We start from the raw sequence: 6,142 nt of genomic DNA, 5'->3' as shown, positions 1-6,142 counted from the left end.
TGGTAGTTATAAACTTTGTAATTTGCTTATGAAAATGGAGGTTAAATCATTAACCTTCGTGTTTACCACAAGATTGCAAATGGACTTAACTTAGGTTGTGAAGAGAATCAAATGAGATAATAGAAATGAAAGTAATTTGTATAGTGTGTGTAGGACACTAATGACTTACAATATAAAATCGAACATTCTACTTTAAAAATTGTGAAAAATCTAAATATGAAATATTTTTAAGGAGAATTCATATGTGATTTGGTGTCCTCTTCTCTATTCTACTTTTTCCTTTTTCTATTGCTTATTTTTAAATTGAAAAAATTACATATAACATAATTGGACCATATCCTTTCCATCTTATTGTGGATTCCTTTTTATTTTTTAAAGATTTGCTTTATTTTAATTCATAGGTAATGTTAGTTGCCTATTTTAGAACACATGTGTTGCTGTCATCAGAGGACAAAAGTCAGTGATGGATGCTCTGGTTCTGTAGTTACGCAGTAGTGTAAGCCAACTGGTGTGGGTGGAGGGAACCAGAGGAATCTTCTGAAGGAACAGCAAGTGTTCTTTATCACCCAGTCATCTCTGCAGGCTGCTCCTTTCTCTCCTCCTCCAAAACAGCCCTCTGCTACATATATGCCTAGGACCTCAGACCAGCCCATATATGCTCTTTGGTTGGTGGCTTCATCTCTAAGAGCTTCCTTGAAATACTGTTCTACTACTAAAAATGAGGACATCATGAATTTTACTGATAAATGAATGGGACTACAAAATATCATCCTTAATGGGGCAACTCAGACCAAAAAGGACATGCCTGGTATATACTCACTGATAATTAGATATTAGCCAAAAAGTACAGAATACCCATGATACAAGTCAAGAAGTAAGGATGCTTCAATCTCACTGAGAAATGGGAACAAAGCAATCATGGGATGCAGCATGAGGGAAGGACTTAGATAGGAGAGGGGAGGGGGAAGATAAAGGGGTAAAATCAAATTAAGGGGGAGACAGAAGAGAAGCCCAAAGGACCAGGAGGATAAATAGAATTATGCAACTGCCAGTTTGGGGTCTGGGATCTGTAGGAACCTCTAGAAAATCCAAGAAACCAGAAAGTGAGAGGTACCCAGGACTCAATGTGGGTGACCTTAGCTTAGAAGACAGAACCTGAAGAAACCACCTTCAGTAGTTAGACAGGACTCCCACTGGAGGGATGGGAACACCAACCCAGATTCAAGTGTTTTGACCCAACGTTTTCCTGCCTAAAAGAAATGCAGGTAATAAAATGGGTTAGAGACTGAAGGAATGGCCAAGCAGTGACTAGCCCAAATTGGATCCATCCTATGGGTGTACCCCAAACCCTGACACTATTACTGATGTTATGTTACACTTGCAGACAGGAGCCTAGCATACTCTCATTTGAGAGGCTCTACCAGCAGCTAACTGTGAAACAGGCAGATACTTCCCATTGGACTGAGGTCAGTGACCATTATGGAAGAGTTAGGGAAACAGTTGAAGGAACTGAGGGGGCTGACAACCCCAGAGGAACACTAACAGTGTCATCTTCTAACAGGCAAACAAATCCAAAGATTTTCCTTTCTCCATGTGTGTCTTTCTTACTTATTCCCAGTTTATTCTTTTTTCATTATACTTTTCCAGGTATTCCTGCTGGTTACTCTTTGTCCGTTAAAACAGTCACCAGAGAATCTTAATTCAGGATTTTCTCCATCAGAAGATCCTTGTGGCACGTCTATGTGGCACTTTCTTTATTCATAATCAATGTGGGAGAGTATAAAAGAGCAGGCTGAGCATGTCATGAAAAGCAAGCCAGTCAGCAGTGTTTCTCCTCTGTTTCTGTTTCACGTTCTTGCCTTGATTTCTTTCAATAGTGGACTATAAACTATAATTGTTTTTGGTACTAGTGCTTATCACAGCAACAGAAACTAAGTCAGAAATGAAGTTGTTATCAGAGAGTAGGATGTTGCTATGAAAGATCTGGCCATCTTTTCTCATTGTTTTGTTCGTTGGTTGGTTTTGTTTCTGTTTTTATTTGTTTGGGGGATGGATATTATGGCATCTGGAAATTTGGGATTACTTAATTTCTACAAAGACAGGCATAGGGAATTGTTGCAAAGAAGCAGTATTCTCTGTCACAGAAATTACCTGACCACAGGGAGTTTAGGATACTGAATTACAATATCAGTGATGCTGTTTTCATCACAGTTTGACTATGGGAAAGAACAAGCTCTAGTGGGCACTAAGCCATCTGTCTAACATGCTCTCAAATACACTTGCTTTGCATGTAATTTGATGTCTCATGATAACAGGCCACCAACCTGAACTGAGGGTTTAGACACGCATGGCTGGCCATACCCAGTTGGCTCCCTAAGGTTGTTGACTTTTGAGGGGTGAGAACGTTTGCAGGAATGCTTATCTAATGTGGGATTTTCGGGATACGTAGCTTTCAGAGCACATAACACAATTTTGTAGTGTCAAGCAAATAATCTGTCCTAGATTGTCTGTATGAAGAATATGATGTGTAAAGAGAAGCTCTGTACTTGGCGAATTCAATCTGTGTTGATGGGGTCAAACCTTGATTATTCTAATTATTAGCTGGGCAATCTTGAGCAATTTGCTCAGCTGCTCTAAGGTCTTGTTTCCTCATCTAGAAAATTGGGATAATCACAGAGTTGGCTGGTGGGGCTGTTGTAAGTATACATTAAGTGGATTTCTCTGCAGTGTCCCTTCTGCAGCATGTTATTACGATTGCCATTGTTAGTGGTAACATTATACCCAACTTCAGTGTGGTAATAGAAGGGAGTTCTGAAATCATCTCACACACATACTAGGCGGGTAGGAAAGTTTGTCCTTCTAAGAATTTTCCCTTTAGAAGGACAGTAATTGGGACAAACCGTGGTGGAGTGAAAAAAAATTTAAAAAAAAAGAACATTTATTTTTAACTTAGGGGAAGTGGCTAAAGGGAACTGTGTTATAAATTGGAATATTCTAGAAGGAGTCATAAGGGAAATTCAATGAAAAAGCCTCAACCTGTAGGAAGAATTTTCTCTTTAGAATGTGAGTGATGCTGAGTGATTCTTCTAAGTTGCTGCAAACAATCTTTAAAATAATTTTGGGAAAATACTTTTTACTTGAAAGAGATTATTAGCTAGAATTCCAGATTCAGGTATAAAATGGAAAATGAACAAATAGTTTTTCAATTTTTATTTGAATAAATAAAATATTTTACTGGAAAAGGATACTACTTTCCATGACTTCCAGTTTTTTTTAATTGTATTAGACAAATAGAAAAACATTATTTAATATCACTGTAAGTAGCTAATTTGAGAAACTGATAAATGCTTTACATAAATAAGTTGTTTAAGCAAATGTTGTATTAAAATAGGAAGAACCCAAATTCTGAAGGTTCCAATCAATAGCTTGCCCATCTAGATACCTGTGACCTCCAAGGCTCTTACCCTCAATATAGCTCAGCAATTCCTGGTGCTTAACTTGTTCTCCTTTGGATTCCTTGGTTATGTAATGCTGAAACAGCCTGGGAAATTAGAAAGGTCCTTCTGCTCTTTCTAGAGTGCTGTTCGTGAGCTATGTTTTTCATACAGCATGTCTGTAAGGTCTTAGAGCTTTGCACTCAACCCCCCTTTGACTTTCTCTATACATCTTTCTACCTATCTCTAAGCATTTGCTTGGGTATTAATGGATGAGTTAGTTAGTTATTAGTTAGGTTAGGTATTTAGTGAGCAGCTCAACAACATACTTCTTTACTCAGGTTTTTTTCTCAGATTTTTATCACTACTCATGTTGATTTTATAAATTTTCTTTCCATGACATTACTTTGTTTTATTACACTATGCACATCCTTGGTTCTTCACAATGCCCATTATCACTCATTATCAAAATGCATAATAAAAAGTCTATAATCCAGCTGTTACAATGATTTTATTGTTTATTGTATGTCCTGTCTATTATGAAAAATAGAAACTTATTTTCTTCTGGGCACTAGGACGTCTAAGGTTGAGGCTTAGACATATGTATTGATTTGTTGAGTATGTTCAGGATGTTGCCTGAGTGTATTCTCAAATGAAAAGAGGCAAACATCTCTTGTTAAAGCTATATTATTAATTTTATTAACTTTTATTTAGAGAACGGAGCAGTCATGCCCTAAATACTTTCACTCTTTATCAACTTGGAAATTCGTGTATTTGGAGGGGTGAGGATCACATATACATTCTCACCCTTAGTGACACTGTAAATCATGAATATATTCTTTCCTTGCTGTAAGATGTCTTGTTCTATTAACATTATGGCATGAATATTTCCCACCAAGTTCATATTCAGAAAACTTAACCCCAATGTAATGGTGTGGGGAAGAAGGACCTAATAAGGGGCAATAGGGTTTAATATTATTAGCACAGGAATGGATTAGTATCTGAACAGTGCACTCATGTATAAAATGAGGTCAGTGTTTGTCTCCTGGTTCTAGTGCTCTCTGGCACTCTCTTGCCTGCTGCCTATGCAATGATGTTGTAACACATAGGTATGTTCCAGGTACTTCCTCAGTTACTTCCCATGCTGTAGCACTTTGAGAATTTCCTAATATACTTTTTCTTTTTAAGGTCCTGTAGTAATTCATTTTTAAAAATCTCTCAATGATATAATATGTAAATGCTATAGTCAATAAAGAGTCCTTGTAATTTTATATTCTCAGTTCATTTTGACTGCTACCAAATATTGAGTGCATTCGTTACTGTGCTGTTAGGATCTCCAAAAATCACCCCTTTAGAGGAATGAATAATATCATTTGGTTCTATACTAAATCCAAACAACATGCTTTTATTGACTATAGAGAGAAGTTTTTGAAATCAATGCAAAAGCAGAGAACATCTGATGAATAATTAAACATGTCTACCCCATAAATACATGGGAATCTCTTTTAAATAAGTTTGTGGAACCTATTATGCATTTTATTTGCTAGCCTGTTTAAAAACTTAGCATTCTGAGAAGAGACGTTTTACTCCTTCTTCAGGTGAATTGATGGCATTTAAGGGAAGTGCTCTAAAATTCTCAAGGCACAAAATCTTTTGAATTGAACTGTGAATGCCTCCAATCTATGGTATAAATTTTAATAACTTGACATATATATGTCAAGTGTGGGTGCATGTGTATGTGTTTGTGTATGTATGTATGTATGTATGTATGTATGTATGTATGTATGTATGTATGTATATATCTTTGTACATATGTTTCATGAGCCAGAGCATGATGCCACTTGGCAGAGCAAATGCATTGCACAGCTGTGTACCTATGTGGAGAACAGAAGGCAACATATTGTGTTTTATAAACCCTTCTTCACCCCAATTTTTTTAAAGAGTTTCTCACTGCTCAGCAAGTCCCAGGTATTCTCCTGCCTTTGAACATTCCCATACTTGGGCGATGAACTTGGGCAATCTTTCATGGGATTCTAGCAGTCTGAATTTATATCGTCATGCCACTACAGCAAGCATTTGCTGACTGAGCTATCTTCCCATCCTTAGATTTGACATCTTTGAATACCTTATTCTCGATATCATTCTAGAACATTTTAAGTCATTATACCTACTTGAGACTGCTGTTTCTTGCATTCTTTCAATCTCCCAAGGCACACTACCATTGTGTACATGATTTTTACAGGACCGATTTTATTTCCTGAACTCTTATCAGCAGCATTATCTCAGAACCACAGCTGATATTGTTGAAGGACCAATGGGAGGTGATGCTCTGATCTTATCATTGAATGTGACAAAAGTAAAGTGATGGTTTTAATACAATTGCTTACTCAGCAGGCTACATATTAAATTTTCAAAAGTGATGAGAGGCTCTTGTTAGAAGTTTCTGATGAATACAGGCCAGAACTTATCACCACAAAGAGTAGGTCTATAATTTGCTATTTTTAGTACCTGATGTGCGCATTTCTTCAGAAAGATGTAGAGGCATTGTTAAAGTGGAGGACATTTTGGGAAATAAAATCAATGTATATACCCCTTTGAGAGTATATGAAAGTATGTCACGTTTAATATTTTCAAAGCTAGTTGCCTCCGGATAGAATTATGTTTGAAATATTGCTTCCAAGTTGGCAGGATCCGGTATTTAAATCCAG

Source organism: Rattus rattus, chromosome 3, assembly GCF_011064425.1.
Source record: "Rattus rattus isolate New Zealand chromosome 3, Rrattus_CSIRO_v1, whole genome shotgun sequence".
NCBI classification, from domain to species: Eukaryota; Metazoa; Chordata; class Mammalia; order Rodentia; family Muridae; genus Rattus; species Rattus rattus.
This window is presented reverse-complemented; position numbering follows the sequence as displayed.